The sequence below is a fragment of the Sinohyriopsis cumingii genome, chromosome 10, assembly GCF_028554795.1.
Source record: "Sinohyriopsis cumingii isolate HCF-2022 chromosome 10, ASM2855479v2, whole genome shotgun sequence".
In the NCBI taxonomy this organism is placed as follows: Eukaryota; Metazoa; Mollusca; class Bivalvia; order Unionida; family Unionidae; genus Sinohyriopsis; species Sinohyriopsis cumingii.
In genome coordinates this window covers 106983017-107009990 of record NC_142970.1, presented here as the reverse complement: position 1 = coordinate 107009990, position 26974 = coordinate 106983017, and the positions used below count along the sequence as shown (strand labels likewise).

At 35.5% G+C, this 26974-nt stretch overlaps 1 protein-coding gene across 1 annotated transcript in view; it reads right to left on the bottom strand.

Annotated features, from left to right (window-relative positions):
* LOC149790788 (trafficking kinesin-binding protein 1-like) overlaps positions 1 to 26974 on the bottom strand; it is a 178498-nt gene that overhangs the window by 137960 nt on the left and 13564 nt on the right. The window lies entirely within an intron of this gene.

The window sequence follows — 26974 nt, the reverse complement described above, 5'->3', positions numbered from 1 at the left end:
GGAAACATTATTAGGTCTTTAAGTTTGTTCTTGCAGTCAAAATAAGTGAGTTTTGAGAGCCCTCTTGAATGTGATCACTGTGTCTTTGTGTCTAAGTTCAGTGGGCAATTCATTCCACGTTGCTGGGCTTTGGTATGCAAAAGAACGCTGTCCATATGACTTTGTCCATAAGATGAGTCAAACTGCAAACAACAAAGATCCTAATATGCAGTAGCATAATGTGCCTGCAGATCAGGGTCTATTTTGTTTGTTCCACTGATCGCTCCAAACAAACTGCATAGACCCTGATCTTCTGACACATTATGTGATGGCAGATCTGGATCTGTGCAGTTTCCACTTGGACTTGACTTATAAGTGAGTATAGTTTGCATTACTGGGAGCGTACTAACACTGAGCAGAAATGTTCAGATGCAGTTGAGTTAAATGATTTGTTTACAAGAAAATAAAATCTCCACCTTTAGTTGGCATTCTGCAATTATTGTTATTTGTAACTATTATTCGACTGTTAGAACCAACAATTATTTTTTCCAAATGCCTGGTTTAAAATTTCAGGAATAATAATAATAATAATATCAATAATAATAAATAATAATGGCATGTACTAAACTAATTATAGTTCACAAGTCTGATAATGACAGGTGACTGATGCACAAACATTGTCTCTGCTAAGAGGTCAATGTTTTGCAGTTTTTCAAAAACCAGTCAAGCACTGTACACAACAGTACAAGTGATTTTTCAAAAACCCATGCTTCATTTTGGGATGGAGAGTGGTGAAGATTAAGAAAGTAAACCTGCATCATCTTTCCGTCCTGCTGCAGCATCTAAACAACAATTTCTTGTTGCAACCAATGACCACCATGTATGTACGCAGGTAGGTAGAGAGAGAAAGAGAGAGACCTATATGTAATGTATGAATAAGTTCCTTGCAAACTGTATTAATAATACATTTTGCACAATGAATCTGGTTATTTATTTCTTCAATACTAAGTTATTACAATCTAATGATGCACTTTTGTTGCAGTCAATGCAATATAATTTTTAAAACGATCATGTGAAGTCCGTGATATTGTATTCCCTCCCTAAAGTCCGTGATATTGTATTCCCACCGTAAAAAAGAATGACAAATGACGAACAAATTAATAACAAAATATACTGCATAAGGAAATATGTCAAACACTTTTCAGGGAAATAATTAGTTTACATTTTTATTGGTCTTAATAATCAACCGCTTCAACAGTCACAAATTGGAAAATGCATACTTTAATATCTACATCAAAATAATTATACGAAATAGATCAATATTATAATTAAGTTACTGACATATAATTTCCATTTGATTTACGATATATTTTTCATGACCAAATTTTTACAAATATTTTCTCCATACAAAAATAGGTAAATAGTAGGCCACATCCTGAATGACCGTTGAATCTGTCTGAAATTAAAATCTCTGCAGAGCTAAGATTTGACACTCATCCACATTACTATTCCTTTCTGTAGCAAGTCGAGCTCAGCTTAATTACCAACAATTATGAAACTTCAGTTGTTAATTCATGACCATAATTAGGACTTAAATACAAAGCACCAAGTAAGATGGCTTCATACAATAAAGCTGAAATTGACATCCTCTTTTGATGCTAATCCTTGTCAATATTTTATAACAGTGATGAAAATGGCCACTGCCTTGGTTTCTGTAAACATCCTCTAAAGCCAAGTCCTTCTTGAGGGGAGACCATTTTATTTTCTAAAGGGACGTGGGTGTAAATGCTTGAAATTTTCTAATGGGATGTGGGTGTAAATGCTTGAAATTTTCTAATGGGGCGTGAGTGTAAATGCTTGAAAACAATTGCGTTGATCTGATTTGTAGTATACAAAAGACATTATTCCATGCCTTATTTTTCTGAAAACAAATTTATCTAGATGCGAGGGAAACAATATTCTGTCAGTAAGTACATTATAGCCAAAAATATTAAATAATCGGTCCCATACTTTACACGTACAGTCGGAATGGAACAAGTTCAAAATTGTGTATTGTTTACCACAAGACTATGCCATCCCACCTAAAGGACTAAACAAACAGTTCACATTTCAGTGAAATATAGTTTATAATGATGTCTAGCACTTGGGCATCATATGCCACGGACATGTAGCATCATGTCCCACCCAGCCACATTACCCTGTCACCAAAGCCAACCAGTCCCAACACTAACCTCTTAACTCATTAACCCCTGGCGCCGCACTTATGCATCAGGAGGTAGTAGCCATAATGCCGAGCTCTGTGGCATCAAGGTCATGTATGATACGCTAAAGTGGGTGGCATTATAGAAAGGTAGACAGATGTAGCTCTACAATTATACCAAATAATCCATAAGTTCTAGTTGCACTACAAAATACTGAGGGAAAACATAATTTTTGGACCCGAATTTTTTCCACCAAATTTTCGCCCGTGATCAGAATATGATTTTGTGTCCGGGTTGAAGACTTTTTGGCCTCAGATCTAATGCAGACCAGTCTGAACTGCACACAGACAGGCGAACCTTTGCAAAAAGTAGGATAAGACGGGCATTTGGAATAAAGAGTTACCCTTCTGCTCATGTGCAAGTGAAATAGTCAATGAAAAATGATGTTCCTAACACAAGTGGGCATTAGGTTAACGGGAAATCTCTTGGAAGTCGATGCATTAGGATCTACCGTATATACTCGCGTATAAGCCGAACAATTAAGAAAAAAATAAAGGCCTGGAAGAAGCGGGGGGGCGGGGGGCCGGGGCTGTCGGCTTATCCGTGGACCAATGTCTAACTTTGACATGTTTTAAGCTGTTATAAAGTACTATAATTGATTTTGTTATTATTTTACATGTACGTATTTTTTTTCTTTCTCCAACACGAAGTTAAATAAAGGTAATTGCAGACTTAATAGTTCGCGGGCCAGTTGAGTTTACCAGGGAGACCATGCTGAACTATAATGTCCTTACACAGCGCAAAGCATGCATAGCGTCACTTAAATCCTTACTTATTCCCAAACATATTAGATGCAGATTTTGCTTTATTCATTGTTCGACCAAATTGCATTTTTCCAGATAACATTTCAGCTAGTCCATACTGTTTCATGTACGTTGAATCACAAGCTCACGAGTTACTCATTTTCAATGATATATGCAATCCTACAAATTGAGGTAATATTTTTAAAAAGGCATGCACGTTTAATTGTACAAGGCACATAACCATCATAATTTACACGTTCACGAAGAGTGGCAATAATAAAGACTAAAATTCTCACATTTTTCAACTAAGATCAACATCAATCAATTTAGTTTTAGCTGAACAAACATCATAACTTTCCACACAATGGAAAGTTTGATGTTTCGGCGTCTCCTATGTTGATAGTCGGTGAATTTATTTCGTTTTGCGACAGAAGTATAGGCTAGTTAATCATTAAAACCCTGAATCTGGCTTGTGACAAGAGGGAATTTTGACCAACTATACAAGTACATTGTTGTGTAATTGTCTTTTATTCCTTAATATTAGCATGATTACTGTAGTTTTGTAAAACCGGGTCAAAGGCATACCTATGAACTTTTCGAAAGCCAAGTAGGGAAAACGATTGGCCCTCTGCCGTAATTCAAAGAAACCACGTTTTACGCTATTGTATGTTACGCAAGCACCTGCAATTGATTGGCAACTTAAGGATTAAAGATACCAAAATAGCCAGCCTCATGGTACCGTACATGTGGCAACTTTTTTACCCTCTTTGTATATCTGACCCTATTCTCTTATTATCAACTCATAAAGCATTTTAGTTTTTTTATTATAAAACGTATTCTGAATTATTTTTCTTAGCACACATTTGCTGCGTGGTATGTATTTTCATTCCTTCTTTTAATTTAATGATGGTAATTATCATTGGTAAATATGGTATAAAAATGCCAGGTGTTTATTCGTGTAAGTTTCTTTCGTGGGAATGGCGCTATAGCAGATGGAGTTACAGCATTTGTAGTGTTTTTTGGATTGAAATTAATTGTGAATGATTTCATTGTTGTGGTTTGCTTTTTTGTTCTGGTTTATTTTTATTTTTTGTATTATTGTAGAAGCATAAAAAATCATTAATTTACGTGAATAATGTTTAAACATAACATTCTATTTAGTGAAGAAGCAAATTCTTTATGATAATTATTTTGTCACAACAATAATTCACAGGTGAAACAACAGAACATGTAGAACTTTTCTTGTTTTAGAAGAAATGAAAATCGAAGACATAATGTAATAATCGTTCTCTGCAAAAATCGGAAGATATTATGAATCGGGAGGTAGGTGTGGAGCGACCCCAAAAATCCGGAGTTTGTTTCCTCTCCCAGCGTAAAAGTTGACATGTATGATGTAAGGTCGCTTACATCAAAGCAAACTACAACTCAGCTTTTACGGTATTAGCATTGAACTGTATTGTTTGTTCATTGTGTTGTCATACCAGGATTACATTTTAATGAGTTTGGTATTTACAATTTTAAAGCAAAGTAAAAACTTAATTACCCGTGCACTGATATAAAATGTCCAATGAAATAATGCATAAACAAACAATAATCAAGTCAAAAGGGAGAGGTAGTGTTACAGCAACTTCGATCAAATTATACACAAATCTAAATTAGGCAGAAACAATAAGAAAACAGAAAATTAAACTATTTTTCAAACAAGTTTATATCATTTCCTTTTAATAATCATGCACGCCAACCTCGAGATAAGTATACATGTAATTTTCTTTTAAAAATATAACTTTGCCTAAATAAATGCATTTAGAACTTACCTTGTGCATCTTGAGATGACTAGGAGCTGTAGGTCGGCTTATGCACTTTTTAGTGTTTATACCTGTTCAGTTTGGGGGTCGGCTTATATGCAAGTATATACAGTATCGAGAAATAGCCCCCAAAGTGTGTTTCCTACTCACATTTCAGGCGAAACAACAAAAACCTCCATGGGTTAATGAGTTAATGCTGAGCACCTAGCGAAGCAGCTGTAAAATACTGTTTTTATAAGTCTTTGGTATGATCTGGCAGGGGTTCGAATCAACAGTGTTATAATGAAGTGAAAATGGAAGGGATTAAGTCCTCCATTCAAAAAATCATGTGAGCTGTACAATATAACTAAAATATTAAACTTTTGCCTATATTATTTATAACCAATGCAACAACTTGATATGATGTAGGGTACAATAAACTAAATTCACTCTTTGTTATCAGTGCAGCCCTTTCTGCTACCCAAGTGATGGTCTGCATAAGGTTTATCTTTTTTTATTTATCTGTGATTAAATTCATGTATTACTTGTAAATAAGAGTCTATTCTAAAATGGAAAATTAAAAAAAATCACCCCATCCCAATCAACCTCAGATATTAAAGGAGGGAATTTTGTGAATGTAATGATTTAACGAAAAGATAAGGTAGGTGTTAATTGTTTGTACCGGTAGTATGTTTTTAGAGCACCTCAGCTCAGTGAGAACTTGTTGTAGTAGGGTTTAACGCCATTTTTCAGCACACGATAGGTTATACGTGGCAGCCAGTATTAATGGTGGAGGAAGAACCTGGGAAAATTCTGGAAAGAACCGACCCACGAGAAGCTACTGGCAAGCTTTCTCACATAACCTGCATTGGCTGAATCCAAGACTCGAACCCATGCAGACAGAGGTGAGATCAGTGAGAAGTGGCTCCATGGTATCAAGTAATGGTAAAAGTTGTTTTTTCAAAACTGAATGCCCAAGAAAACACAGGAAGATAAAACCTTCCAAATATATGTAAATGTAAACTACAACATAAAAATAATTAAAATTCTGTACAATGTATATAAACAAAAGACAAGGATATCATGTAAAATCCTTAAAACATCAGTAAAATTTCTTGCGTAAAGCAATGCCTTAAAAAGATTTTTCATAGTGGTATGTCCTTATACAGTTTCTTCAAGCAGTTAACGTAACAAAATTACTTCTGTCTCACAGGTTGGAAACTGATTCAATCAACAACAATAAGCTTACCCATCAATGGATACTGGCATGGTACACACCAGCTGAGAATTACCACTCCGGAGGTGTGCATTAGTCTGGTACATGTGTATGATATGTGATAGGTCCATTATATTACCCCCTTCTCTCAGATTTGTTCTATGCAAGGGTGTCACTTTCCAATAGTGGGTTTAATGTTTTAGGTTTGTGGAGTTTTCATTCCACATATTCTGCCAAGTATGATGAATACCACAGTCTGAATATGGAACCTTCCATTTAGGAATGGGTAGCTCTGGCTGCTTCATCTGCCCTTGCATTACCTTACATGCCAATTGACTAGGAAGCCAACAGTACCGAATACTTTTCTCAAACTGTACGAGAACATTACATTTCTCTCATGTATCGGATATTAATGGATTGTCAGAATTAAGATTCTGCTAGACTTCAGTGTGTAAAGGGATCCAAAAAGATGACATTTTTTTGCTGTTTCAATATAGTGCAAATATCAACTAGTGCAAATATCAACTATGCCTGTAATTGCTGTAGTAAAAGTAGAGACTTTACTAGTATTGGGTAACCAGCATGAGATGGTACCATAGAGTGTTTTAATGACAATTCCAGCTTCATCTCCATCCTATGACCCATCTGTATTCTGGGAGAGATGACTATGATAGAAGGCTCTGATTTCACATGATTTACTCTTGAAAAGGAAAGAGTTTTTATCAGAACATTTTGATTTGGCAAAAGTCATCTATTAGTTTGAGAGGTTCTTATAACCATGGTGGTAATTTGGGAATTAAACCAAAAAAAATCCTGTCTCTAAGTAAGGATCCATTCATATGCCAAAATGTGGAATCAAGTTTCGTTCCAGAACATACAAGGTTTGGTATTTGAGCCAAAACACTATATTTTGTGCAGGGTCATATGGATTAGAAGATAGTCTCATAGAATACTGAGGTGCCAATTTGTCTGAGTTAAAGTTCTAGTTCACTGGCCTCAACACTGGTTTTCTGAAGGGAAAGTTCTAAACGCACCCATACACTGTCAGAGTCACGAATTGTGTTAGATCAAACATCTGCAGGTAAGATTTACAAACTGAACCATACATAACTGATCCATGGAGAGCTGATCCACACACAACTAATCCATATGCAAATGATCCACACACAACTGATCCATATACAACTGACCCATACACAACTAATCCATAAATCACTGATTCATATACAACTGACCCATACACAACTGATCTATACACAACTGATCAATTAACAACTGACCCATACACAAATGATCCATATACAACTGACCCATTAACAACTGACCCATACACAAATGATACATACACAACTAATCCATACACAACTGATCCAAACACAAATGATCCACACAAACATGATCCATACACAACTCAGCCATATACAATTGAGCAATACAGCATGCGTGTGATTTCGATTTTCAATGTAGCATTAAAAATTTCCAGTCAAATCACTACAATGTCTGCAGTGTGGCAGTTTATAGTGATGTCTAGCACCGGGGCATCATGCCGCAGACATGTAGCAAGATGTCACACCCAGTCACATTATCCTGACACCAGGCCAACCAGTCCTAACACTAACCTCTTAATGCTGAGCACCAAGCAAGACAGCTGCTACCTGAGCAATAGTAATATTTTAATCTTACCAATGAAGTGTATAAACTGAGCAGGACTTTTAGATCTGCTGTCCAATTTTTGTTTGTTACAATTCATTTTAAATCCAGGGATTTTTATATTTATTTTGGTTGGTGATTTATGAATAAGCATTACAAGAAGGTTATTTAGTGCTGAGGCAATTGTAGTTAAGTACCTTCCCCAAGGACACATCATAGCAGCAGATCTATGTTGGTCCGATGGTAGGACAAGAACCTGCAACTTTAGTTTGGAGTCCATCATGCTAACCAGATCTTTTTACATTTGTCCATGATGTATTTAATATGTAACAAAGCAGTTAGTTAGCCAATGAAAATGTAAGCACTACAAAAAAATCCTCCACAACAAAAATAAAACAACAGACACGATAAAGCTTTGGATCATCATCAATATGACGTACTTGTTAGAATGCAGTTATTATTTTATTATGACTCTGAACTCTTCTGCCTATTTCTCAACTCTGTTGATGCTAACCACTAGTTGATGTTTGATGATAAATATACTTTTTGATCTACAGCACAACAAAAATTAACATATGATGAGCAGTCAGTTCCTAAATAATTTGAAAATATATACACTATTTTTAAGTGCAACATTTTATAAACAAGTTCAAATCCTGCAATCAGGAAGAACAGACTCTCTCATGTGCTACTGCAAGCCGGCAAAAACCAGAAATGTATTATGTCAAACTGGTTTCTTGGAGCTTTTGTCAAACACCCACAATCAAATATAATAGTGCGATTGCAAATGAAAACTCCTGCACTTATCAACCAGATTGGTTCATTCATCAGTCCACATAATATTCCACAAAAAGATTTCCATGAAGTGTTTCAATGCACTAGTGATGGAAACACTTGCCATATTTCCAGGACAGAAAATATAAATTTCCAAGAAAGCTATGAATTAGAAATTTCCTAACGTCACCACAAGTGCTCAACGAGAACTTAGTGGCAAAAATGCAATAAACTGAATGAAAAAAAAAAAAAAAAAAAATCATACAGAGTGACACAATTTCTTCAGATTACAACCATTACCCATTCTGACACAGGACCCTGTAAATCAAACCATAAAAGTCTCTTTTACAGCACAAAAGACAAGGTACTATGTCAGAACAGGTAACAAGGGTAATCTGAGGAAATTGTGTCCCTCTTTATGATTTTTCCTTCAGGTTATTTTCTTTTTTTAATATTAAGCTTGTGTCAAGCACCTACTGATGTCACTACACACTTCCTTAGAACTGTACCCAGTAGGCATGTTGTACATCACAGTACTGTAACACTGCCTATAATAGAACATTTTCCGAATTAGAACTGATGAAAGTTAAAAGATATTTTTTTTTTTCAATTTCATACGACATCCATCGATTAAATGTGGTAATACAGTAATACTGATATCATGCTTCTACTTTCTCATGCGTAGAACTTGAGTTACTTTAAAGTGTCAACTGGTCAACACGGCCCTCATTAACATATTCGTTTTAATTTGCAGTATTGGGCTAAACAAAAGCACATGGCTAGAGATGCTCATTGCACAATACTTCTGACACATAACAGTTAATTTATTTCTTAATTTTTTTTCCTGTTTCTACAAGTGGCATATATAAAAAAATCTACTTAGATAATTATTCAGATTTTCATAAAAGAGTCCAAAACCAATTGACCTTTAACAGAGCGAGAAGCAATACAATGCCTGATGAATAATGTTTCGCTAACTAAACTGCATGGGTGCAGGGTTATTTTACTTGAATTAGAAAAAACTGAGTGAGAATAATAATCTATGTCAGTGTGTTTTTACCAAGACAAGGAATTCCCAGTCACAGGGATAACAATAACCCCTTGACTGGGATTTCCATGTCTTGGTCCAAACCCCAACACAGATTCAATTAATCTCATACAAATTATACATTTCATAATACTTACCTTGGTGTCTGTACTTCAGAATACATGTACATCAAGAGACCTTATTTCAGTACCTTTCTGACTGAGGCCATTCAGATTATACACAGTGACACATATTCACAAGAAGTGCTTATATCAGTAATAGATTTCATACATTCATTACCCAATATACAGTATATATCCAAACAAGTGACTCGATAACACCATGCATCAAGTTGATGCATATACAGTTTATATCCAGATTGCTAAATATCACCACACACAAAATTTTCAGAAAGTATACATCCCAACCACTGGCTGGATATGATGAGACATAAAATTCTCATAAAGTATATTTCTCAAAATGTGGCTACATATGACATAAAGTCCTGATAGAATATATATCCCAATAAGCTGCTAAATATGATTATACATAAAATCTACACAGCATAAATACCAGCAGGTGGCTAGATAACACTCTGCAAAAGATCCTCATTTTGCAAAATGAAAATGTATATGGTCTGACATAAAATCCTCGTTAAGTACACATCTCAACAAGTTACACACACACACACACACACAAAAAGAAAATGTATATGGTCAGACATAAAATCCTCATTAAGTACACATCTCAACAAGTTACACACACACACACACACACAAATGTATATGGTCAGACATAAAATCCTCATTAAGTATACATCTCAACAAGTGGCTAATTATGACCTTGCATAAAGTCCACACAAACATATATATATGTATGTATGTATGTATGTATGTATGTATGTATACATACATACATACATACATACATACATACATATATATATATATATATATATATATATATATATATATGTATGTATGTATGTATGTATGTATGTATGTATATATATATATATATATATATATATATATATATATATATATATATATATATATATATGTATGTATATATATATGTATGTATGTATATATATATGTATGTATGTGTATATATATATATATATATATATATATATATATATATATATATATATATATATATATATATATATATATACACACACACACACACACACCAAGTTCCCAACACGTGGCTGGATAACACTATACAGAAAAGCCTAATATAGCACATGTCCCGGGCTGGATAACACAATACAGAAAAGTGTCTGTACAGTGTCTGGATATGACCTTACATAAAGTAATCCTAAAGTATACATCCGAACAAGTGTCTGGATACGTCCATACGTAAAGTACTCATATATTATACATCCCCAAAAGTACCTGGATATGGCTTTGCATACAGTACTCCTACAGTATACATTGCAACAAGTGCCTGGATATGGCTTTGCATACAGTACTCTTACATTATACATCCCAACAAGTGCCTGGATATGGCTTTGCATACAGTACTCCTACAGTATACATTGCAACAAGTGCCTGGACATGGCTTTGCATACAGTACTCTTACATTATACATCCAAACAAGTGCCTGGATTATACATCCCAACAAGTGTCTGGATACGTCCATACGTAAAGTACTCATATATTATACATCCCAACAAGTGCCTGGACATGGCTTTGCATACAGTACTCTTACATTATACATCCCAACAAGTGCCTGGATATGGCTTTGCATACAGTGCTCCTACAGTATACATCCCAACAAGTGTCTAGAAATGACCTTGCATAAAGTATGTGCCACTAGAATTTGACCAATCAGAGACTATAACACACCTCCAAATTTGTGTAGGCTAATCTGTGTTATCCAGCTGTATTTTCAAATGATTAATCAAATTTTCTTTGGACAGTCTATTTCTGGATCAATGAGGCAAACTGTATAGTAATTTTACTCTTTGGTTCCTGATTTTGAGTTTTGGATCCAGAACACAGATTTCTGGATTAAAGGAGCAAACTAACACATAGGAATTCCATTCCTGTAGAAATATATCCAAATAGCGAGGTTTCCAGATAAAAGGAGTCTGTACTAATGAGGTTCTTTGTGTGTATGTGTCTCTCTCTCTCTCTCTCTATATATATATATATATGTATATCGGTGCTTTAAAATTCATCCATCCAACTTGAAACATTAAATGACCATTTCTGAGTGATAATTCGTAATTCAGGGCTAAGAGTTTAAATAGACTGCTCTGTAGAGTATATTGTCAGCTGTTTAATTATTGACAATTCAAACTTGCTATGGCCATTTGCCTTTAATTTGTTTTTATTAACATTATACACATGCTTCGTTCTCCCTCTTCAAGAATATTCAATGCTAAATATAAATCGGAGGAATAACAGACTGGTCTCAATATGTAATTACTTACAACTGGAAACAGAAGTGTCACAGAATAGGTTCCAGAAAATAGCTTTTAGCAAGATGAAAATTTAGGTTGTCAACTTTTATACTTATGTCATCGCTGGCTTGGTAAGAATTTATCATGAGTAAAGAAATGCAGTACTTTTCTGACTGCGCAAACAGTCTTTTATATATATATATATATATATATATATATATATATATATATATATATATATATATATGCACACACACACACACACATGTACTTTCCTTACTGTGTCAATGGACTTTTAGAGATCTGTCAACCTCCTGATTTGCATGTGCACACACCAGTCAAACCTGCAAATAGTGGCGATCCATGGGGAAAAAACCAAAACTGACCATTGTACATAGGTGACCACTTAATGCATGTTCACCTTTCAAACTCTGTATTTGAACAAATACCATCCAATGAATACATGTGTAATATCGTTATTATTTTTATTATTATTATTTTTATTATTATTGTTATTACAGTGCACTATTCAATGAAATCATAAAATACATGTATATGTTGTTCTATCCAAAGGTCTCGTTCCAAACTACACAAATGTATGCTACTTCCTTTAATCCATAGGGGTCCAGGGTGGCAAAGTCATCCATGGAGCAATGCCTTTACAAGGTGGCAAAGTCATCCATGGAGCAATGCCTTTACAGGGTGGCAAAGTCATCCAAGGAGCAATGCCTTTACAGGGTGGCAGAGTCATCCATGGAGCAATGCCTTTACAGGGTGGCAAAGTCATCCATGGAGCAATGCCTTTACAGATCAATCACATATCACATCTGTCCGCATAGGTTCAAGGCTCTGGCTTGGCCACCTAGGGTATGTGAGAAAGCTTGCTAGTAGCTTTACATGGGTCTTCCCCAACCAAACATAATGGCCACCATGCATAGCCTGTCATGTGCTGAAAAATGGCACATACACTAAAACAACAAACTTTAATCCAGGCTAGAAATAAAATAATTACTGACACGAAAAATACCCCACCAAAAATTCACTCATGTACCCAGACAAAGCTCTAATTTTATTACTGTCAGCTGCGTGATATGGGAAGCAGAAAACTGACTCTTTGTTTGAATAACCTGCATAATAAGGCCTAGAATCAAGTGTTTACACTTCAAAGCAATATCTGGATTAACCAGCTGCGAATCTCCCTGCAATCAAAGAGGACTTACGTCAGAGGTCATTGGTGAATAGGGAATTACAAGAAAGGCTTCAAGTTGCTATTATTAAACACGTGAACCAAACCTTTCCTTACCTTTTATTACAAGTTTTCTAAATAGTGAATACACCCTGACCCTAATGAAATGGAAAGAACTCAAATCACACAGATGAACTTTATCTCACTTTTACAGGAGTGCAAGCTTTTTCAAAATCAAGTTGTTCATGGACAAGTAAGTTCTAATGTTTACTTGTCCATATAAAAGTTCCTTCTATTTTTATAGTTAAAAAGAATAGTGGAAGACAGGACTGGTAATATGTTAACTTTTTATTAAGCAGTGCCTTGTAAATGCATGCAGTCTGGATCTGTGACACATGTCATGTCAACTCGTCATGTATGAGGACTTTTTAGGTCATAGTCTACAAACCTAACAAGAATGCATTCTTGGTCTATAGCTGCTGAATTGGTACAGGATGGATATGAATTTAGTTTAGATAATTTTCGGTAGGACATCATACTGTTAATGATATCTATGCATGCAGTTCTATTGATGTGATCAGTTCTATTGATGTGATGCAGTTCTATTGATGTGATCAGTTCTATTGATGTGATGCAGTTCTATTGATGTGATCAGTTCTATTGATGTGATGCAGTTCTATTGATGTGATCAGTTCCAAGTTCAACTTATATTTGAACCTCACAAAGAAATTCATAGTCTGAAAAAGAATTTCTCTGCTTTGCTATGGCATCTTGTAATGCTTGTTTTGGCTCGCATTGTATTTATTGGTCACTCTTAAGTCACCCATAACTTCTTTTAGTCAGATTTGGTCTTTATAATATTAATTTTTTACCTGATATGTATTGTGCTTTGCACTTTTTTGGTGTCTAAAAAGAAACTGCTATCCTGCAAACAATCCACTGGTTTTGTCTGTACTTGATTGGTATCTCTACATATAATTTTAAAAAATTACTGTTTGATCTTCACTGGCCTCCAGATAAGGAAACTCCTGCAGCCAATAATCTTTGAACTTCTGTTTTCTAATTTGACTGTGATCCCTGTCATACTCAAGTTACAGGCCATGAGTGCCCAAGTGGTCTAAAGTGCTCAATGTTACGGATCACTGCTGTCTCACCTCTGTCTGCATGGGTTTGAGTCTTGGGCTCAGCCAATGTGGGTACATGAGAAAGCTTGCCAGTAGCTTCTCGTGGGTCGGTGGTTCTTTCCGGGGTTTTCCCAGGTTCTTCCTCCACCTCTTATACTGGCCGCCATGTATAGCCTATCTTGTGCTGAGAAACGGCTTTAAACCTTATAACAAGAACAACAAGAAGGTCAGGTTAAGTTTAAGCCCATTTCTTAACTTTTCATTCAACATTTTCACCATTTGGCCATAATTTTATAAGAAAACAATCCATTCAGAGGAATTCAAAGAAAATTGATTGTAGTAACGCATAATGGTTGCAAGGAATCCATCTATTGGTTCAAAACAAGATTCCTCAAGAATGCCCTTTCTTCCAGCCCATGAAATTAGTTCTGATGTAGCCATCAAATGATATCTCCGTAACTTATTAACCCCTGGTGCCTCATTTAGGTGTCAGAATGTAGTAGCCTACTTCTGAGCTCCTTAGCATCAAGGTCATGTATATTGATACACTAAAGTGATGTGTCCATTAAGCAAAACAAAATAATCCAACTTTTACCCTTCTGCTCATATGTGAGCGCAATAGGCAACAAAAAACTATGTTTCTAACACAACTAGGAATTAGGTTAACTGGAAATCTCTTGGAAGTTGATGTATTAGGATGTATTCAGAAATAGCCTCCAAAAAGTGTTTCCTATTCGCATTTCTGGCAAAAACGACAAATACCTCCAGGGGTTAATGGGTTAACCAGTACTGTCTGCTTCCATTGGTTGTATCAATCGAAGATGCAGCTGATTTCAGTGGTAATCAATAAGTTTCAGCATACAATGTGTAAATATACAATGTACCAATTTGGTACTCACTCGCAAGTATGAATGGTGCTTGTGTTAACATTGCTCTGACAAAATGGGAACTAATGCCCTTTCAAGTTACAAACAATTTACTTCTCCACAGACATGTAGCCTTGCAAAAATTACTTTATAAGAACAAATGTCCAACTTGGACAAAACCAAGGATTTCTGCTTTTGACTTACACCGATACTCTGACAGGAGTATGGAGAGTGGAAGCAAGATAAGAAACACAATGATTCTTATCTTTTTTATCAAAACAATTCCTTCGCCACCAAACAAAACTTCATTCTGCATTCAAAACAATTCCTTCCTCACCAAACAAAACTTCATTCTGCATTCAAAACAATTCCTTCTTCACCAAACAAAACTTCATTCTGCATTCAAAACAATTCCTTCTTCACCAAACAAAACTTCATTCTGCATTCAAAACAATTCCTTCCCCACCAAACAAAACTTCATTCTGCATTCAAAACAATTCCTTCCTCACCAAACAAAACTTCATTCTGCATTCAAAACAATTCCTTCCTCACCAAACAAAACTTCATTCTGCATTCAAAACAATTCCTTCCTCACCAAACAAAACTTCATTCTGCATTCAAAACAATTCCTTCCTCACCAAACAAAACTTCATTCTGCATTCAAAACATTTCCCCACCAAACAAAACTTCATTCTGCATTCAAAACAATTCCTTCTTCACCAAACAAAACTTCATTCTGCATTCAAAACAATTCCTTCCTCACCAAACAAAACTTCATTCTGCATTCAAAACAATTCCTTCCTCACCAAACAAAACTTCATTCTGCATTCAAAACATTTCCTTCCCCACCAAACAAAACTTCATTCTGCATTCAAAACATTTCCTTCCCCACCAAACAAAACTTCATTCTGCATTCAAAACATTTCCTTCCCCACCAAACAAAACTTCATTCTGCATTCAAAACATTTCCTTCCCCACCAAACAAAACTTCATTCTGCATTCAAAACATTTCCTTCCCCACCAAACAAAACTTCATTCTGCATTCAAAACATTTCCTTCCCCACCAAACAAAACTTCATTCTGCATTCAAAACAATTCTCCACCAAACAAAACTTCATTCTGCATTCATAGATCAGTGTTGATATGCTCCAGTGACTGACTAAAGCTGGGAAAAACACTGCCACTGACAGCGGAAAGCCAGTGACCATTAATTATATACATGACTTTTGGATAGGAAATTTGCCTGGAGGAAACTGGACTGGCTGTTAGGACCATGTGACCCTTGGGTCAGGTTTGACTATGTACCTGTGTTTGACACCAATATAATCTAACAGGTTTGAGAGTTCTAATTGATCAAAGCAGGATACTACATGTCAAAAAAGTGCTAAGGTTGTTATTAACGCAGCCTTTATTTGCATGTCTCTAATGTTAACTCAAATATAAGGCTGTTAACAACCTGGGAATGTGAGCCAAATAATGTTGGGACATGTCATTTATTATGCAGTGCTGCACGTACTAAAAGCTGTAGGATGCCAAGGGCAGGGAACAATGGGTGCAGGGATTATGTCATCTTTCATTTTGCTGGGATGATTTTATCCAAAGCAAATTTTGTCCAAGGGAGGATTTTGTCTGTACCAAAGGCACATTGTGTCTCCCTGTCCAACACATTTGTAACACATGCAAAATTTCAAAGAACAAAACAAAAATATATCATGGTACATAATGCACCTGTAGCAGTAATAAAAGAAATATTCGTCTACTCTGATGGTTTTGTCCCCTTACCTTTATTTTACATTTATTTGAACAACTGTATTATTGAGATAAACATGTATCAAACACTCACTCAACCCATGAAAACCTTGACATGTCTGAATATCTGGAAGATGCATACTCAGAAATGCTCTCTTCCGACCTTGCCCTCATTTAAATTAAGAATTTACTCAGCATCAACCAGAGTTCAATATAATAATTTATATTTCTTATCTAAATTATTTTTCCTTTTTGACTAATAATTTATTGATGAAATGCCAAATTGCTTCAGGTTTTTTTTTCACCCCAGAAAATTAAAATTGTAACTCACAAACCATAATTATGATAGCCAAAAATGTTTTAAAAATGGAAATTAATACCAACGTATGTATTCATCAATTGCTTTTAGCAACTTTTGCTACTTATAGATTAGCACATAAATGAACATACATGCACTAAGGTAAAATATACAGCATTTTCAATTTTTCTAAGAGAACAAGAGTCCCATGAAGAGACTAATACTCTATTGACTGAAGAGTCTTCATACATCCAAAATAGGACCACTCTTTCCTATTAGGATTGAAAGCACCTTTGATATTCATCAATGATAAAAAGATTTTCAAATTAACTGCTGTGGTTGACATACAAGATGTCAGCATGGCACCATTTTCATTTAGAGCCAACAAGGTCTCAAAAAAACCTTCTGGTAAAAACCCCATGTTGATATGACTTTCCTTTATGAAGGAGAAATGATGACAGGTTGGTCAACGATTCATAAAAACATCTGCCACAGCTATCTCAGATAGCATAACATTCATAATTAATTTAAGTACTGCAATCTCATCTGTCCAAAAAGTACAGAAAATTACTCAAGTAAAACATAGTCACAAATCAGGTTCAAAGGAAGATGCAGGTAACTACTAACCAATTTTGAGGTTATGAACTTCTCAAAAATTGATTTGTAAATGTGTCCATGGCTCATTCTTGTCATATTTAGCTAAACGTACTGCTATTACACCCTTACCAACCAGGCAGAATCATTGGGAGATTGCCTTGATCTTCCTAATTGATATATGGCTTCAAGCACTTGATCAAGGTAGAATAATTGGATCTGTACTTATTAATTTAATGGAAACTTTTGACATGATGGATCATAAAATACTTTTGAGCAAATAAATAATTTACTAATGTGATTATAAACAACAAAACTAAATGGTTTAAATTGTACTTAAGTGAGGGAACACACCATGTTTATATAAACAACCTTCTGTCTGCACCTGGAAGAATTAGATATGGAGTTCCACAAGACTCAATTCTAAGCTGGTATTACTATTTGCTGGTATTATTATTTATTAATGACCCAACACTTTTATTGGGGTGCTAAGTATCATCCTCAGATCTCTATGCAAAAGACACCACATTATCAGACATCCAAAACACAAAGCATCAATGGAAATTTCTTTACAAGCAGCCATAAACAAACTGGACAACCCAGACAACCGGCAGACAAGCAACAACACGATATTTAATACTGGTACAACTAATATATTACTTATCTCAACAGGACAAAAAAAAAAAGAACAAATCTTGAGAATGATGAACTAGTCTAATATGAAAGGATATAAATTTGCAAATGGTCTGTCATGATAACAGTATTTTGATGTTTTTTGTTGATAATCCATCAAGCATTAAAGATATAAAAAAAAATACATCAGTTACAAATTTAATTAAAGTTTATGACTTCTCAGTTGGATAAGGGATATTATTACATACCCATTTAATTGTACCTGAATGATGTTCAATCTGTGATTCCATATTGTACACCTAAAGTTTCCATACCACACACCCAGTCTGTAACTACTTGTAGAATTTGAAACTTTCAACAATAGTCCACTTTTAAAATACAGGAAACAATTTACTGGTATAGATTTTAAACTATTCTAAATTTTAAACACATTTGTAATTTTAAGAAATGTAACTATAATGCTTGAAAATATCTGCACCTGCTGCTAGGGATGGTGGTGGGGGGACAATACCATCAGTAACAATGAGCAGTTTATAGGAATCTGACAGTATCTACTGCCAAGAAACTAAAGTCAGGTTGAGAACACTATTTTGGACAGAATGTTTGACAAGTTCTGATATAAAGCTGATGTGCAAAGTGGCACCAAACATAAGAGAGAGAGAGATAGAGAGAACACGTACTTTGCTGCTAAAATCTTAAACTGAAAGCTGTAAAAATCCAGAACTATAAGAAAGCTGTACAAAATCCAGAACTATAAGAAAGCTGTACAAAATCCAGAACTATAAGAAAGCTGTACAAAATCCAGAACTATAAGAAAGCTGTACAAAATCCAGAACTATAAGAAAGCTGTACAAAATCCAGAACTATAAGAAAGCTGTACAAAATCCAGAACTATAAGAAAGCTGTAAAAATCCAGAACTATAAGAAAGCTGTACAAAATCCAGAACTATAAGAAAGCTGTACAAAATCCAGAACTATAAGAAAGCTGTACAAAATCCAGAACTATAAGAAAGCTGTACAAAATCCAGAACTATAAGAAAGCTGTACAAAATCCAGAACTATAAGAAAGCTGTACAAAATCCAGAACTATAAGAAAGCTGTAAAAATCCAGAACTATAAGAAAGCTGTACAAAATCCAGAACTATAAGAAAGCTGTACAAAATCCAGAACTATAAGAAAGCTGTACAAAATCCAGAACTATAAGAAAGACTGCGAGTTATGTCATGATTCAAGGCACGGTTTGAAATGCTCCCACATTCAATGAAAATATTACCCTTGTTTAATTAGACACTTTAACGGGTGCCTATCTGGTTATTTTAATGAAACTGGATGGTTTGTACCATGCATAGTTAATATGTGTGTTTGACTTGGATTTAAACAATTTTCAGTCATATAGCTACGATGTCTGCTGCAGGAGTGTGGCAGTTTATAGTTATGTCTAGCATTGGGCCATCATGCCAGTGACATGTAGCATTATGACCAACCCAGTCACATTATCCTGACACCAGACTGACCAGTCCTAACACTAACCTCTTAATGCTGAGTGCCTAGTGAGGCAACTGTTAGCACCATTTTTATAAGTCTTTGGTATGACTTGGATGGGATCCGAACCCAAAATCGCCTGCATCTGAGGCAGCCATTCTAACCACTAAGCCACCATTGGTCAATATAGTTAACAGCTACAACATGGATATAGAAAGATAATAAAGGGACAGTAACTATGGTCACAGCATTTGATTTTCAAATGAGTTTGCTAACGGTCACAAAGTGCTGAATTCAGGGTACAACAACCTTAAAATAAATATGTCCATGAAATCTGTGAGTTAAAACGTTTGAAATTTACATAAACTGATCTCGTTAAACTGTTGTTTTGGTTTTTTCATCATTACAGCACAAGATGGGAACAGTATGCTTGTTAACATTTAATTCTTGTTCAAGTAGAAAATGAAGACAAGAAAACAGAACAATATTGTTTAGAATGAACAACAACTAGAATATTTTTTTTTGTAAACTAAGCCTAGGAGAAGATACTGAAGTTTACTGGACTTTGGGGCCAACATGTAATTGACTGTTTATACACTCTTCACTCTTTCCCTATGACTTCAGAGCACTGATTAAACTGAATTCCTAGTTACACAAACAGTGAGCATTCTTAGAGTGAAAATAAAATGCATGGAAATTCAGCAGTTTTCAGATCCTGGCAATCCAAATTTTTGTGTGTGCTAGCAATACTGTATTTCTTCATCAGTTTTTACTGAATAAATAATAATTATGTGTTCTATAATCAATTCCATGCTCATATAGATGTAACATGATCAGAGATGTGCCATAAAGTTATTGTATATTCCCCACTGTCATTTAAACTTGTGGACTTACTGAGTTGAACCTGCGAACTTGTAGAGTTAAACTTCAGGACTTGTAGATATGAACTTTAGGACTTAAAAAGTTAAAGTAAAGACACAATGCAGTCTTTACATGTAATTTATCACTTGGCTGTAAACATATACATAACCTGTATAGTACTCATGGGAATTCTGTTTCAAAAAATGGTTTCCATTGATGAGCACTTAGCGATTTTTATCTGTCTTAATGACACCAAAGTAAACAGCATCAATTCCTTTGACAAAACAAGACAGTTAAAATCAAGATTCAGTTTTTTCCATGAACCTGTTATGTTGTGTTTGATGTCTGTCAGTAAATACGTTTTTGAATGAAAAGTGCTCATCTCAAAATTCAGAAACTTTTGTAGCTTTGGAATATTTTCAAGCACTTTTCCAGTACTTTTTGGAGCCAACATAAAATTCAAGCACTTTTCAAGGAAGCCACCAAAATTAAAGTACTTTTCAAGGAAGCTACCAAAATTAAAACACTTTTCAAGGTACAGTTGTTGCCAAAATTCAATCTTTTTTTCAAGGAAGCCACCAAAATTAAGCACCATTCAAGGTAGTCACCAAAATTCAAGCACCTTTCAAGGCAGCCACCAAAGTTCAGGCACTTTTAAAATTGTGTAAACCCCAAATTAATGTTGTTAATGCTTGCTTTGGTGAACAAACAACAATGTTCTTTGTCACAAAACTTCTTTAAAGATGCAGCTCTGTTGTTTGGGGGAGAAATCCTGGGATTTCACTCACTTCCTAGCATTTCTCATTTGTATGGCTGGCTGTACAACTGTAATTCTATGTATAAATGGGGCACAGGATTCAAATTTAATGTGGCTACCATTTTATGCCAATAATGGTGGTTTTACTGTTTAAGGCAAATAAAGGTGGCTACCATTTTATGCCAATAGAGATAAGTTTTGCAGCTAAATGTGATGATCAGTTAATTTTGCTTTTCTGGCATGCTGAAATTATATTTTATAGACATTATTGTGACTATTTCACTCAAACTGAATCCAAGCATGACCTTAGTTTTTCAAAATTAAACAAACCCATCATAAATCTGATATAAAAAATGGCAGCTAAATGTTTGGCCCCGCTCACACTTTTGTCAACATCATCAGTACAAAATTGCCAATGGCAACTTGACACACAAGTCCTGGGATTGATTTCTATTAATACATAATGAGATTATTAGTACTGACTGTAGATATATTACCGCCTGATTAAAGCTTGTGATTGATTCACATTAATAATTAATGAATACTTTCTGAAAATAAATATCAGCAAATATATCACATTAATATGCAGCTTTGTGGAAAATTGAATTTGCATGCTTTAATGAATTTATCGCTTGTGAAATCATGAACTAATCCACTTTGTTTCTTAAATTGTATCTTTACATAGCTAAGGGTCCAAGCAATTTAAAATCACTAAACAGAGGTGTAGTTTAGTGAGCATTTTCTGTTCAATGCCAGATTTCAAAGTTAAGAGTTTACCACAGGTCATTTTACAATGGTGCCACACAGCAGTTCTTTCCCAGCAACAGGTCATTTTTTTCTCATGCTGTGCCATTTTGTTTTACATATTAACAGAATCCCAAGACTTTTCTTCATAAAAAACATGACATGGGCAGGTGGGTGGGGGTGGGTAGTAGTATGTTGGGTTTTCAAAATGACACTTTTATGTACCGGATTTACTTTCAATATGTTATAAACAAGTGGATATATACCTATGCCACAAGCTTAGACTACACACCATGTAGCAGTGTGTGTGTGCATGTGTGTGTGTGTGTGATTTGGATTTTTTAACATAACTGTAACAATGTTACAGTCGTATTGCTACAATGCCCATATTTTGGCAGTTTACAGTGATGCCTAGCACTGGGACAGGATGCTGCAGACATGTTGCATCATGTCCCCCACAGTCACATTATACTGACACCAGGCCAACCTGCATCCTAATACTAACTTCTTAATGCTGAGCACCAAGCGAGGAAGCTGCTGGTACAATTTTTATAAGTATTTAGTATGACTTGACCAGGGTTCTAACTTGTGACCTCTTGTATCCTAATCAGATGCTCTAACTATGTAGGCCACAAGAAGCAGATCATCCTTAATAAACATCATGATGTATCCAGAAGGTCCTTGCTTACTGGAACTGAACTGCCCATGACAGTGTGTACATGTATCCAGAAGGTCCTTGCTACTGGAACTGAACTGCTCATGACAGTGTGTACATGATGTATCCAGGAGGTCCTTGCTTACTGGAACTGAACTGCTCATAACAGTGTGTACATGTATCCAGAAGGTCCTTGCTTACTGGAACTGAACTGCTCATAACAGTGTGTACATGATGTATCCAGAAGGTCCTTGCTTAATGGAACTGAACTGCTCATGACAGTGTGTACATGTATCCAGAAGGTCCTTGCTTACTGGAACTGAACTGCTCATGACAGTGTGTACATGGATCCAGAAGGTCCTTGCTTACTGGAACTGAACTGCTCATGACAGTGTGTACATGATGTATCCAGAAGGTCCTTGCTAACTGGAACTGAACTGCTCATGACAGTGTGTACATGATGTTTCCAGAAGGTCCTTGCTAACTGGAACTGAACTGCTGATGACAGTGCATACATGAGTATCCAGAAGGTCCCTGCTTACTGGAACTGAACTGCTCATGACAGTGCATACATGAGTATCCAGAAGGTCCCTGCTTACTGGAACTGAACTGCTTATGACAGTGATACATGATGTATCTAGAAGGTCCTTGCTTAATGGAACTGAACTGCTCATGACAGTGATACATGATGTATCTAGAAGGACACTGCCTACTGGAACTGAACTGCTCATGACAGTGATACATGATGTATCTAGAAGGTCCTTGCTAACTGGAACTGAAATGCTCATAACAGTGTGTACATGTATCCAGAAGGTCCTTGCTTACTGGAACTGAACTGCTGATGATAGTGATACATGATGTATCTAGAAGGTCCTTGCTAACTGGAACTGAACTGCTCATGACAGTGTGTACATGTATCCAGAAGGTCCCTGCTTACTGGAACTGAACTGCTCATGACAGTGTGTACATATATCCAGAAGGTCCTTGCTTACTGGAACAGAAATGCTCATGACCCAAACCAAAATTGCAAGCTTGTTTTAAAGCTTGCAGCAAGCTTGCCACAAGCTTATTTATAAAGCTTGCGGCAAGCTTGTATTTGGAACATTGCAGCAAGCTTGCGCAAGCTTATTTATAAAGTTTGCGGCAAGCTTGTATTTGGAACATTGCAGCAAGCTTGCGGCAAGCTTGTATTTGGAACATTGCAGCAAGCTTGCGCAAGCTTATTTATAAAGCTTGCGGCAAGCTTGTATTTGGAACATTGCAGCAAGCTTGCGGCAAGCTTGTATTTGGAACATTGCAGCAAGCTTGCGGCAAGCTTGTATTTGGAACATTGCAGCAAGCTTGCGCAAGCTTATTTAACAAAAGTGTCATAAGCATGCACAAGCTTGCGAAAGCTTAAGCTTGCGCAAGCTTAAGCTTGCACAAGCATGCGCAAGCTTGTTATTTATTTACCTAGTACAATAAGTATACACAAGCTTGTGCAAGCTTGTTACTAGCTTGCGCAAGCTTGTTGCAAGCTTGCAGAGATTTCTTGCTACAAGCGTCTGGGCTTTCAAAAATCAGACATGATTGTGTTTTCCCCCCTTCCAAAAAACCCCCTGAAAATGTGAAGGGGGAGGGGTCTGGGAGTCCGAAGGCCCCTGTCCAAAAATGCATTTTAGACTCAACTGCTCCTGGTGGACCAAATTATCATAATATATTGCAAAGTTTTACTTCATTCCAATGAAGTAATCTGCATATTTAATGATTAAATAATGCAATCTTATAGTTGCAATGCAGTGGAAAACAAATCTGTTCTGCCAAAACATTAAGTTTAATTCCATTGTTCAAGTTTATTCATTCACTGCAAGCTTACCCAAGGCTGCAGAAGCTTTATGTGTTCCCCTAGCTGCAAGTGTCACGCCCCTATGAAATGATCATGAATAATGAATGAACTGTTCATGAACTTGGTTCAAGAACCGTTCATGAAAGTTCATCAAAAGGTTCATGAATTATTCTAGAATGTGCATGAATTGAAAACAGTCCACAAATTGGATCATCATCATTCATGAACAAGTGCATGAACATATTCATGAACTATGATGAACAAAGTTTCTCAATGATTCATGACTTCACGAACAGTGCCTATAAAACAAAATATGATAACCTGACAAGTCACAAATACCTATTCATCCTGAATCATACAATAACCTTAGATGGGGGATGGGGTTAATACAGTATAAAATGCAACATATTATCTTAAAAACTGTATTTGATTTCAGATAAATTTAAACTGACAAGTGATATTCTTTTTTTTTAGCCTTAGCAACACTTTTTGTATGTTCTGTAATTTTTCTTTGAAAAATGTTCAAGAGATATTGGGGCAGTTGCCTGCAATCAACTGTTGAAGCATATTTCATCGTCATGGGGCTGTCTTTCAGCTGGGGTTTCTCCTGACCAATCTTCTTCCAGAGACTGACCTGTCTGATAACTCTTTTGTGAAGATGTTCAGGGTCTATAATTTAATCAAATCCTGTCCATTGTCACTACTGAATGTCTCCTTCTGCAACTTAAGCTGTTCCATCTGATTACTGTTTGGATCTTTAACATTGTTGCAGCAGTCACAATTTAATGTCTCTTCCATCTTGAATCCTCCAGTTTTCAAATTTTCATCCTTAACCTACAAACTTCATCCTCTACCAATTTTACTTTTCTGCTGTCTGGTCTGAAAAAAAGGTAAAGTTAGTTAATTACAGATAATCTCTGATCAACATTGTGTTTAGCTTTTAGCACATTATCATTGTACCCCACTTTACTTACTGGAATAATATGATCCAACTCAAAAATGATTTAATCCCTTACACATAATACTGAGCATTTATATTATTGCAGAATTTTGTCACTGTTTTATATTAACTGAATCTGTCTAGCCATAGGTATAGTCACAGGAGACGGATGTTTTATTCAGTAAAATATGACATTTTTTTTGACAACACCGTTACACTAAATAACCGTATATATTACAGATAACGGTTATTTCATGCTTTCAAATATTTTCGCCATATTTTATTGATAAAACGCCAGACTTGTGTGGTATAGGCCCTTAGTATGTCACTAATGCATCCACTCCGACTCCGCATGTTGCGTATAGCTGCTTCCGGTTTCATCACGTTGTTATTTGCACTTTTATTGTGAACAGTTTCACGCATTAACTATTTTCTTAAGGTTTTTTTTTTAAATTACGAAATTACATCAGATTATAGAAATAGTGATGTCATGTAAACGAAAACGATCTCGAACATCTCAACTCCTATCGATATCGAACCACGTCTGGTATCGAGAACTGTGGGTGGGTGGGGGTGATAATGTTTAGTGATTTTCAAAACTTCGATGAGCAAGTTTAAATTAGGTCTGAACACAATCGTGTCATTAGCTTGGTTATAAATAATATGATGACATATATAAACCAATAAAATATCCATATAACTTCTACTGAAATAATCACGAATGACCAAGAAAAAGATACTCACCGTAATTCTGGTCATCCGGGCTTGGTACGCTTTTCCGCCTAATTTTGCTCTCACCAAATCATTTCCTTCACATTCTTCAAAGTCGCTTCTCTGCACTTCTACTTACTTTAAAAAAATGATATTGAAAATATTCTCATCTGTCCATTCCATGGAGTCCACGGTTTTTGTTCGAGGTTTTTGCCTAACCATCTACATGATCTTTGGTTTCTGAGGAAGCTTAACTGTTGAAATCGCGCGCGTATATTAACCAATCATATCACGTCTTTTTTCAAAGTCATCCAATCAGAATAATCGTTGTTAATATATTTCGGTTTTTACTGCAAATTGGCAACCAGTGACTAAGTCAATAGAATAAGCAGTTTATAACAGTAATGGAGAGAAGAAAAAAAACGTTAGGACAATGTCATTGAAAGCTTTTTAAAGCAAATACATTTTGTTGATGCTGGCCAGAAAATATTTTCCCATATTAATCCAGAAATACTCAGGTTAAGTAAACAAGTATTGAATTAAAGATCTGTATGAACATTTATACAGTATATCATTTTAAAAAAAGAAGAAAAAATTCACCTTTATTTAAATTTCACTAATATTGTGAGAAGTTTGTATGATAAATTTTCATGAACATTTTATGAATATAATGATATAGATATTTAATATACATTTTTT